At 42.3% G+C, this 11,735-nt stretch overlaps 1 non-coding gene across 1 annotated transcript; it reads right to left on the bottom strand.

Moving 5' to 3' along the window:
- Positions 1–4,885: 4,885 nt before the first annotated feature.
- TRNAT-UGU (transfer RNA threonine (anticodon UGU)) lies at positions 4,886–4,959 on the bottom strand. Its single transcript has one exon. It is a non-coding gene; the product is annotated as a tRNA-Thr (tRNA).
- Between the last annotated feature and the right edge of the window lie 6,776 nt (positions 4,960–11,735).

Genomic DNA, 11,735 nt, shown 5'->3' on the forward strand with positions numbered 1-11,735 from the left:
AAGTTTATATGCAGAGGCAAAAGACCCAGAATAGCCAACACAGTGTTGGAGAAGAGCAAAGAGAGGGCTGACGCTGCTGACCTCAAACTTTCTGCAAAGCCACAGTCATCCAGACGGCGTGCTGCAGTCATCAGGATAGACAGACAGACCAATGGAACAGAACGGAGTCTAGAAATAGACACGCACAAATAAAGTCAACTGATTTGTGGCGGAGGAGCGAATGCAATTCAATGGAGCAAAGACAGATGCTGTTAGAGCAGCTGGACATCCACATGAAATGTGATCTAGACACAGACTTCACACCCTTAACAAAAATGACCCCAAATGAATCACAGACCCAAATGTAAAATGCAAAACTACAACCCCCCTAGAAGATAACGGATGACCTTAGGTCTGGCAGTAACTTTTTAGATATGACACCAAATGCATGATCCACAAAAGAAATAATTGATAAGCTGGATTTTATTAAAATTAAAATCTTTCACTTTGCAAAAAACAATGTTGAGAGAATGAGAAGACAAGTTATAGAGTGGAAAAAATTTTAAAAATACATATCTGATAAAGAACTGATACTCAAAATATACAAAGGGCCCTTAAAACTCAAAAACAAAAGAAAAACTGTTTAAAAATAGATCAAAGAGGGGCGGCCTGGCTGGCTCAGTCAGTCTCGGTTCGTGGGTTTGAGCCCCACGTGGGGCTCCGTGCTGACAACTCAGAGCCTGGAGCCTGCTTCAGATTCTGTGCCTCCCTCTCTTTCTGTCCCTCCCCCACTCACGCTGTCTCTCTCTCTCTATCTCTCCAAAATACATAAACATTAAAACCTTTTAAAAATTAATAAAAAATAAATGAAAGAAAAGACACCTCACTAAGGAGATATTCAGATGGAAAATTAGCATAGAAAAGATGCTCCACATAATACATCATTGTGTAAATGCAAATTAAGGCGGCAACGAGCTACTACTATATACCAATTAGCAGGATCCAAATCCAGGACACTGACAACACCAGATGCTGGCGTGGATGTGGAGCCACAAGAACACTCATTCATCCCTGGTGGGAACGCAAGATGGCACAGCCACTTCAGAAGACACTTTGTTGGATTCTGACAAGAGTAAACATACTCTCACCGCATGATCTAGCGATCACACTCATTTTATTTACCCAAAGGAGTTGAAAACTTATGTGCACACAAAAAGCTGCAGACAGGTGTTGATAGCAACTTGACTCATAATTTCCCAAACTTGGAAGCAATCAAGATGTCCTTCAGTAGGTGATTGGAAAAACTAACTGTGGTTCATCCAGACAATGGAGTGTTATTCAGAGATAAAAAGCAACGATCTATCAAGCCATGAAAAGACATTAAAAAACCTTAAGTGTCGTTACTAAGTGAAAGAAGTCAATCTTAAAAGTCTGTGTACTGGGGCACCTGGGTGGCTCCGTCGGTTGAGCGTCGGACTTCGGCTCAGGTCATGATCTCATGGCTCATGAGTTCGAGCCCCGTGGCGGGCTCTGTGCTGCTATCTCAGAGTCTGGAGCCTGCTTGAGATTCTCCCTATGTGTCCCTATGTTTCCCTGTGCTATGTGTCTCCCTCTCTCTCTGCCCCAACCCAAACCCACTCGCATTCTGTCTCTCTCTCAAAAATAAAAATAGAAGAAAAAGAAAAAGTCTGTGTGCTGTATGATTCGGATGACACAACACTCTGGAAGAGGCAAAACCTATGGAGTCAGGAAAGAGTTCAGTGGCCGCCATGGTTTCACGGTAGAGTGGACAGATGGCTACGGGAAGGACCAGGAATTTTGGGGGCAGTGCCATCATTCTGTAGGGCACCATAATGATGGACACATGTCATATTCGTCCAAACCCATAGAATGTCCAAGAGTGAATTGCAATGTAAATGATGAACTTTGAGTAATAACAAATGTATCACCCAGGTGGGGAGGCTTTGCATCTTATGGGGAATCTCTGTAGCTTCCTTCAATTTTCCTGGGAACTTGAACTGGTTGTAAAAAAAAAATAGTCTCAATTTTAATTTTGTAAAAAATGTGTTTTTTTTAAATGTTTATTTATTTTTGAGACAGAGAGAGACAGAGCATGAACGGGGGAGGGGCAGAGAGAGGGAGACACAGAATCCGAAACAGGCCCCAGGCTCTGAGCTATCAGCCCAGAGCCCGATGCGGGGCTCGAATTCACGGATGGCGAAATCATGACCTGAGCCGAAGTCGGCCGCTTAACTGACGGAGCCACCCAGGCGCCCCTGTAAAAAATGTTTTTATTCAGTTTTGAGAGACAGAGAACTAGCAAGAGAGGGGCAGAGAGAGAGAAAGACACAGGATCCGAAGCAGGCTCCAGGCTCTGAGCATGTCAGCACAGAGCCTGACGCGGAGCCCGAACTCACGGACCGCAAGATCATGACCTGAGCCAAAGTCAGGCAACCAACGGATTGAGCCACCCAGGGACCCCATGAAAAATAGTCTTAATTTTAAAAAGAGTACTTCTTCAGCACATTTTTTTCCTCACGTACTGTTGTCAATATGCAAATCACTTGTTCTTCATAACATTCAAATTGGTGTTAAAATCAAAGTAGTAAAAACTCAGTCTTAAAATATGCTTGATAAGATTAATAATATTTTAAAGGGTAACATTTAAAGCCTACATGTCACTATCTATTACTGTTTAAAATTATCTTATTCATATATAATAAAATACATAGAAATTAAGATATATCACACATCACTTTAATGTTTATTTATTTTTGAAGGAGAGAGAGAGAGACAGAGCATGGGTGGGGGCGGGGCAGAGAGAGAGGGAGACACAGAGTCCGAATGCAGGTTCCAGGCTCTGAGCTGTCAGCACAGAGCCTGAGGTGGGGCTCAAACCAACGAACTATGAGTTCATGACCTGAGCTGAAGTTCAGACGCTCAACCGATGGAGCCACCCAAGTATCCCTCTATCTTTTAATATATAAGTATGGATACTCTCATTGATGACGTAGATAAAGCTATCACAAGTTTTGTTCTTAGGCACTTGTGGTTTATCTGACATCTTTTCCTCAGACTGCTTCCTCCAAGATCAGGCCACAGCTTCAGAGACCTATACGGTGCCTTTGACATCACAGCAGCTTGGATGCTACCCAGACAGCCAGTTGGTAACACCCAAGTATTACGCTTTCTTCTTCTAGTCCACGCATGGTGCTCAAAATCAATGCCGGGGGCAGGGGGATGCTGGAAAAATTGATGCTCCATATTTTCTTAATTAACCCAAAAGTATTATATCGGCTGCCCAGGTCATTGAGCTCAGAGCATGTGGAGTATCGTCAATTCATAGAGAGAAGGGAATGTGCCATCGACACGTATATTTTTCAGTGACCACGTCCATTCCAGGTTCAGCAGAACTGTGCCTATATTCACGCACACCCCGTTTTCAGACCAGTTGAAGTTATGTCTGTATACAGGCTCACACCATAACTATCAACAAACTTATTTCTAAAAAGAGTTTATCTTTAGGTTTAAAATATTTTTGTCAGTTGGCATCAGTAGTGACAGGCAGTGGCAAGATGGAGTGCAATACATTCGAAATTCACGTTGTCCCCAGTGTGCCCTTCCTTCAAGCTGGCCATGGGTGAGACCTGCCAATTGGGAGTGGACAATCCCACCTTCCCAGTCGACGACTGTGCTCCTCTGTCCCAAAGCTGTCAGTGACCGGAGCAAGTTAAGGACAGTCACTGAGTCTTTTTGTCAACAGGTGTCCAATCTTCTCGTACTTGAGAGGAGATACTTCCTTACAGGCCAAAAACTCGGTCTTCTGGTAAGTTAAGTAAGTAAGTAAGTAAATGTTGAAAAAGCCTTGGGGTTTCTACGGGAAACACTGTACCAGGAACCCCTGCTTATACTGCCGCGGAGACCCTCACGCTGCAGTGGAAGTCTGTGGAAGAAATGGGAAATGAGGACGCGGCCCCGTCGCATTCTGCAGAAGTAGCCAGTACCCCGTAATGGTTGCCCATCTTTTCGCTCATGTTTTCTGCTTGACTAAATACATGCGCACCCACACACAATAGTTTTGTGTTTCTAAACGCACGGAAATAAAATCATACTGGAGTAAGTATTCTGATTTGCTGCTTTTCATTCACCCTTACATTGGGAGATTAAAAACCGAAATATGTTGTTACTACAATATTGTTCTTGCGACTTTTGGGAGGAGGGGTGCGGGTACCCCCCCTCAGCTGACCTTGCGCTCTCATGCTCTCCCCTCACCCCCGCTCCCGGCCCCCTGGGGGACCCAGGCCGAGACTAAAGGCCTCCATCCCAGGGCAGAGGGCTAGGCGAGGGGCGTGGATGGAGTTGTGGGTGGGGGAAGGACACTAGGAGGACAGTAGGAGGGCTGGGGGAGGGGTGTGGGCGGGGGGGGGGGGGGGAGGACACCAGGAGACAAGGGGGGGAAGGGAGGGGCGGTAGAGGGGAGAGACTTTCCTCGGACCGGGTAGGAAATAGGGGAGGACGCCCTGAGACTCCATTCCTCACTCATTCAAGCCTCGTGTATCCATTCCACAAACGCGGCCGAGAAACCGGCTCATGCGCACAACGCAGCCAAACCGCGTGTGTGCGGCGGCCCCGGGGGGGGAGGAGCCGCGTCCTCACGACCTCTGCAGCATGCTCAGCGCGCTCTTTTGTCCAAGCGGATGCGCCAGCATAGCCCCGAAGACGCCCCGCTTTTAATCGTCAATCACCGGTTCCCGGTTTATCGAATCTCTGCCCGAGTCAGAAAAACCTTTGTTCCAGAAAATCCTCAAAACTGGTGGTAGCTCTTTCTTGTTCTTAAGGGTGGACTCAACCCCAGGAGGTGGCCCCCAGCGCCGCGCGCCCCCTCCTCAGCTAAAAGGCTGGAGCCAGGCCCCGCTGGGATTCGAACCCAGGATCTCCTGTTTACAAGACAGGCGCTTTAACCAGCTAAGCCACGGAGCCAAACAAAATACTTGTTTCGATAAGTACCTTTTAATTTACCTCTTGCCCCCCCCCCCCCCCCCCCCCCCCCCCGGGCCCACCTTGTGTTTTGTTTGGAGAAACAGGACTTTCCGTGCTGGTTTCATTCATATGCAGGCACTTTGTGTGGCCTGCGGTGGCTGCACCAGGAGCTGAAATGAGGCCACAGACCGCGTATCTGAGTCCAGACTTCAAGTGAAAATGATATGTCTTACGTTTCTATAGCACTTTACAATTTACTGAAAGCTTTCAAATTTATTTCCCCTTTTGGAGGCAAACCGTAAGAGACTCTTACATACAGAGAACAAACTGAAGGTTGATGGGGGTGGGGACAATGAGGGATGGGCATCGAGGAGGTCACTTGTTGGGATGAGCGCGGGGGTGTTGTATGTAAGAGATGAATCACTGGGTTCTACTCCTGCAGCCCAAACCAAACTGGGTGCTGACTTGAGAATGAATGAATGAATGCACTTCCCCCTTGAACTCGGAAGGCAACCCCAAGGTGCTGAGCACATTATTGTCCCTATTTTACATTCAACACCAATGAAGTAAGGGACTTGTTCAGGTTCACTCAGGCAAACACCAGGGTCAAGACCTAAGCTCCTTTTCTGACGCTCATCCAACCACATTGTTAGTACAGCATTTTCCAAGTGCTGTGGAACACAGAAGCCCAGGAATCCTAGGGACTACAAGAGCAGCAGTCTAGTTCTTGCTCATGCCCTCTGTCCATCGTGACCCAGCCCAGGGCGGTGGGGTCACCTCTACCTGACGCACTGATGTTCTCTCGACAGAGGAGTAAAAAAGGCCAAATCAAGGATTGTTTGTTTGCTGCTGCTCAAAAGTAACCCGTCGATTCTGCTCACATTCCATTATCCAGGGTGAAGTGAATGAGGCAATTAAAGATGGGGGGAGGGGGAGTAATCAACTGACCCCAGGAAGTAACCTTGCCCCAGGGAGTCATCATTGTACCCCAGGAAGTAATCTTGCCCCTGGGAGTCATCATGGTATCCCAGGAAGTAATCTTGCCCCTGGGAGTCATCATGGTACCCCAGGAAGTAACCTTGCCCCTGGGAGTCATCATGGTACCCCAGGAAGTAACCTTGCCCCTGGGAGTAATCATCTTTAACCCCAGGAAGAGGCAGCAAATACTTCTGAATAATCATCTACCACAACGACAAAAATCCAGTATTATCTCTCACTTTCAAAACCCAGGAGTTTTCTTTTTTCTTTTAAAGTTTTCTTCGTTTGCTCATCTCCTCCCTGTTTGTGTTGAAAATGTTTAGTTTTGTGTCTTTCAAGCTTTATTCTCTTTTACTGGACAATAACTATCTTTATGTGAGAGAGAAGGTCTCGAGGTTTATGACTGGGCTTAAACCAACAGCCAGGATGTGTCCTGATCCTTTCCTTTCCACCACATCCAAAAATCCTTGAAGAAGCAGCCAGGAGCCGGGTCATGTCAGCCTGGCCAGGTCAGGGCATCTGTATCAGGTGACAGCACTGGCCGAAGCACACAGCTGGATGAGGGCAGGGCAGGGGAAGGCAAAGACTTCCCAGCAGCAGGCTGGCCATGGTGCAGAGGTGACTGTCTGTAAAGGCTCCCTTCAGACTCCTGTTTTACCAAGAGTTCTTCTTAGCAACTTTCATTTTACCAAGCATTTTGTAGAGTTGACAATCACTTGCATGCCTCTCTCTCATTCCTTGGCTCCCGTTAAAATCTTATCCCCAGTTCTCTCCTTACTTCTTAGGATTCCTTCCCCACGTCTTGTTGAGCGCTCTTTTCCTACCTGACTCTTACATACAGCATTCCAAGAACTTGGTCCTAGGAATTTCTCATACCATGCCACTCATTCTCCTCTAGATAATCTTACTGAGTTTCATGCTGGTCAAAACCTTTCATCCAACTCCAAATTTGTAGTTTAGCCTTTCGTTGCAACTCTGATTTCCCCAACAAATGCCTCAAACTTATCAAGTCAAAAAAGGTCATCTTCTTTTGTCTGTTCCTCCTACACAGACCTTCCCTGTGTCTTGATCCTAAATCACTGAAATAACATCAATAGCTGTCCCGAGGTCAAAGGTAGGCCACATGGGGATTAGGGAAAATTTGTACGAACATATTGTGGAAGTATCTTTGTAAAAATCAGGTATTTTTAAATTTTCTAAAGAAACCGCTACTATGTATAATTATATACAGGTATGTTCCTTGTGAAATAATGTAAGGTTTCATTTCTACACCTGTTGTTTTCAGTTGATTATCCTTCAACATGAAGAAAACTTCCTTCTCCTTGAAAAGAGGGGAGATCTGTATTTCTATAAAAGGTTTGGACAGTATACTTTTCCTAACCCATAGAGAATTTCTGGCTTTACTTATCTGTGAAATTAAGTATAACAAGATCAGTAAGTTTATAGTGGGTTAATTAACCAGGATTGGCATGGACATTTGTTGGAAAAAACATAATTTATAACTTTAAAGAACAAACTCAATTTTTTAAACACACATCTTTAATAAATACAGTTTCCCATGACAAAATATTTTATTAACAAGTCCTAAATTTAGGCAATTACTATTAAAATCCTTGAATTTACTAGGAGAGCTTCTTGCTCATCTCAGCAAATATATTAGCCAGTAATTCAATTTGTTGATGAGAAGATGGTCATATTTATACATATAAATTATATAAATATGCATTAATGTACTTAATATGTATTAAATTATATATACATAAAACCTTAATATGACCTTAATTCCACCTGGCAACTGCTCTATATTTTTGTAGCAATTGGAATGGAAATATTTTCCAATCTTCTCCCCTTTCTTTATAACAAAATGATTTTTTGTATTTTCAAAAGCACTTGAGTAAACCATCACCTTCTTCTTTCAAGATTTTTAAATTCTACTGTGATTATAATTTTGAAAATAAATTTCATTTTAACCAAAGTTGAATTAGAGTACTTTTTTAAGCTTACAAATGTATATTCCTAGATGCATTCATGACTGAATGATTTTGCAAAATCTATTCCCTGTCTTGATACCTGCTGTTAAAGTTTTGAGGAAATAACTCTTCAGACTTCCTAATACACATGAAATACAATGTCCAATTTAGGATTGTACTACATAAACTGTTTTATAATCTTTTTTCAGTTAATACAGTATTTTGACCAGTTTCCCATGGAAGAAAATACATATAAATTTTTATTATTAAGACTGCTTAGGGGCGCCTGGGTGGCTTAGTCAGTTAAGCAGCCGACTTCGGCTCAGGTCATGATCTTGCGGTCTGCGAGTTCAAGCCCCGTGTTGGGCTCTGTGCTGACAGCTCAGAGCCTGGAGCCTGTTTCAGATTCTGTGTCTCCCTCTCTCTGACCCTCCCCCGTTCAGGCTTTGTCTCTCTGTCTCAAAAATAAATAAACGTTAAAAAAAAAAAAAAAAAGACTGCTTAGAATCTAAATGTATCAAAGAAGCATTACTTGACTAAACAGTTCCTGTGAAGTTGGCTCCTGGATGATTTCCTTTTGTGTAGAGTAATATAAACTCTCCTAACATATTAATCTCACAATTAGATTTGGGGCATAGGTTACATAATTTTCTAAAAATTCTAGTTGTTGGTAAAATGTTGCCAAGTTTTTAAATGTTTCCATGCTTATTTCTAAATTGTTGTCTTGAGAGGCTGTAAGCCCTAAGAATTTCTCCATCCAGCCAGCATCCAGAAAGTGTTTGACATGTTGACCAGTATTGGCGGACGTGGAGGGTTGCCTCTCTCTGCCATTCTCCGTCATCTGGGTGACAGTTCCCGTTGCGTGGCAGTGCCCTGGTATAGGGGATGAATCCGGATTTTTCTAAGCCAGCCATGGCAATCCTCTTCCCCTTAAATAAAGAGATGGGTAGGGTAGTTATGTGACCCAATTACACTGTTTAGTTGAAGGGGAAACCACTGGAGGTTGTGGAAAAGACTTTTTCTTACTGGTGAAAGAGTTTCCAGAGAAGGTTCTTTCTACTTAGCTGTTTTTCTGCGAGTGAGCTGGGAAAGCCAGCTGTGACCTCTGACAACAAACATCAGGACAAAGACCAACAGACAGGAAAGGACAGAACACAGAAAACCTGGCTCCCGACCACATTTCTGGGTTACTGAAATAATCCTGAGGCCACTTTATCTTGCTACATTAAAAAAAAAATGTGTTTATGATTTAAAAGACTTTTAGCTGAATATTCTGTTTTTTTTTTTAATGTTTTTGTTTTTTTGCCCTTGCTGTGTCCTCCCTAAAAAGGAGGTATACTTTCCCAATCCACTGACACTGGGTTTAGCAATAGGACTTGATTTGACCAGTGGATGTGGGTGGAAGAGGGTGTGTGGTTCTGAGCTGGGCTTTCAAAGTCATGGCCAAGCTCTCCAGCCCATCTGCATCATACCAGCAGAAGGGCACACATGGTGGCTGCTGGTCTGGAATGAGAAGACACGTGGAGACATAGACATAGCACAGCAAAAGCCCCGCCAGCCCCAGCTGAGCCCAGCAGAACGGCGCCAAACAACAGGCCTGTGAGGAGCAAATGTCTTACTTTAAGCCGCTGGGTCCTTGACCCATTTCTTTTTTCTTTTACTCTGTTCAACACTTTTCTTATTTATTCAAAAGATCACCATCAAACATATAATAGAGCAAGTGTATCTATGTACTATGTATTCAAAATGTTTTCCCAATTACTAATTTTTTTTATATTTATTAATACTTGTTTCAACATAGAACTATAAATTTTCAATGGGCTAAATCCAATGCTTCCTTCTTTATAGTAACTTTCCTGGGAGTCATTCTTTGATGACTTTCCCTCCCACTCTTTACATAATTACCATCTAAATTTATCCTAACATTTAAAAAGTACATTTAAACAATAATGTATCTGGGATTTATATTTTGGCGAAAGTACTAAAATAAAGGTCTTCATTTGTTCCAAAGTATTAGCTTCCTATCCCAGAGGTAGTTGTTACTTTCTCTTTTGAAACATCATTTTTATGATACAATCTTCCCTTGACTTATGAAGGCAATTTGTGCATGAAAAATATAAGGCAAATTATCATAAGTAGAATATTAGCATTTGTTACAATGCAAAGTATTAATACAATCCTGAGTCCCTACATTGACATCTATGTGTTAATTTATTCACCAAATATGTATTGAACAATACCATGTGCTAGGTATTTTTCTAGGTCATGGGGATATAGCAATAAACAAAATAGATTAAAAACTCCATTCTCTCGGGGTGACTGGGTGGCTCATTGGGTGGAGTGTCTGACTCTGGCTCAGGTCATGACCTCTTGAGTTCGAGCCCCATGTCGGGCTCTGTGCTGATAGCTCGACTGAGCTAGGCTGATAGCCTGCTTCAGATTCTGTGTCTCCCTCTCTCTCTGTCACTTCCCTCTCTCTCTCTCCCTCTCTAAATAAACGTTAAAAAAATCCACTCATGGCTACCACATTCTAGTGGGAAACAGAAAAATTTATAAGGAGAGAATAGGAAACCAGGGCAGACAGGGGTGGATTGTATAAGGCAGTCCAAGCTGCTGTAAGCTTTGTGTTTTATTTGGAATGAGATGGGAAACATGGGAGGGTGTTGAGCAGAGTGATATAATTTAATCTACACTTTGAGAATATCTCTCTGGCTGTTGAGAATGGACTGAACAGGAGTGAGGGCAAAGTCAGAGAGATCAGTAGGAGTTATTTGTAACGACACAGAAATCTCAGAAAGAAAGGGTGAGGGTTGACTCAGTGCTATTGATAAGATAAAGTCGCTATTCCCTGTGGTGAAGAAAGGTTGGGTATATTAACGTGCCAGTTACTACACAAGTACAGAAAACACTTATAGATGGGTTACAGTCAGACTAGGTTAGATACATGCATATCTCCATCATAAATTTGAATTTCTTGCTAGTTTATTTGCTCAGATGAACAAGAAGCTCTCCTATCAAATTCAAAGATTTTAATAGTAATTGCCATTAGGACTTTCATTGAAATATCTTGTCTGTAGGAAATTGTATTTGTTGGACAGAAGTGAAAGCAAACTGGGTCTGTTCCTTATATATGTTAAAAACCAATTCTCAGCACTCTGCTCTGCCCAACTTACCTGTTATTTAGCATTTCAAGTTCCTTCTTGGCGTTTTAACCCTAATAAGTTCACATTCTTGCTAATATTATCTTACAGTAAATGTTTATCTACATTTCCCAGATGTTTATTCTTTTCTTTGCTTATCATTCCTTGTTGAGCTTAGATTTTCCTTCATGGTTAAATTTTATTCTTTCTTACTTATGTCTTTAACAGCTTTTTTTTTTTAACTGAAAGTTTGTTGGTATCGTGTCTCTCCTGACATTTGTGAAGATGTTTGTACTCCTCTCTCATTCTTTTCTTTTTTTTTCTTTCTTTTTTTTTTTTTTTTTTTTTTTTTTTTTTTTTTTTTTTGGTAATCCTCTCTCATTCTTGAACACCACAGTGACCAGTGGCTTGCATCTATCTTAGCTTGACAGTTATTTTTTTCAGCTCTTTGAAAACGTTTTTCAACATTTTCTGGCTTCTGTCATGGCTGTTGAAAAACCTACTGTAAGTCAATTTTATTTATTTGTTATTTTTAAGTCCCTCATTGCTTTTAATATATTTTTCCCATTATGATGGATCTATGTATAAATTTAGTTTTATTTATCTGGCTTTGGGCTGTTTTGTAGCTTGATTTTGAGGGCTCAGGCCGTTCTCAATTCTAGAATATTCTTGTGCTTCATTTCTTCAA

The sequence above is a fragment of the Acinonyx jubatus genome, chromosome B2 (genome assembly GCF_027475565.1).
Source record: "Acinonyx jubatus isolate Ajub_Pintada_27869175 chromosome B2, VMU_Ajub_asm_v1.0, whole genome shotgun sequence".
In the NCBI taxonomy this organism is placed as follows: domain Eukaryota; kingdom Metazoa; phylum Chordata; class Mammalia; order Carnivora; family Felidae; genus Acinonyx; species Acinonyx jubatus.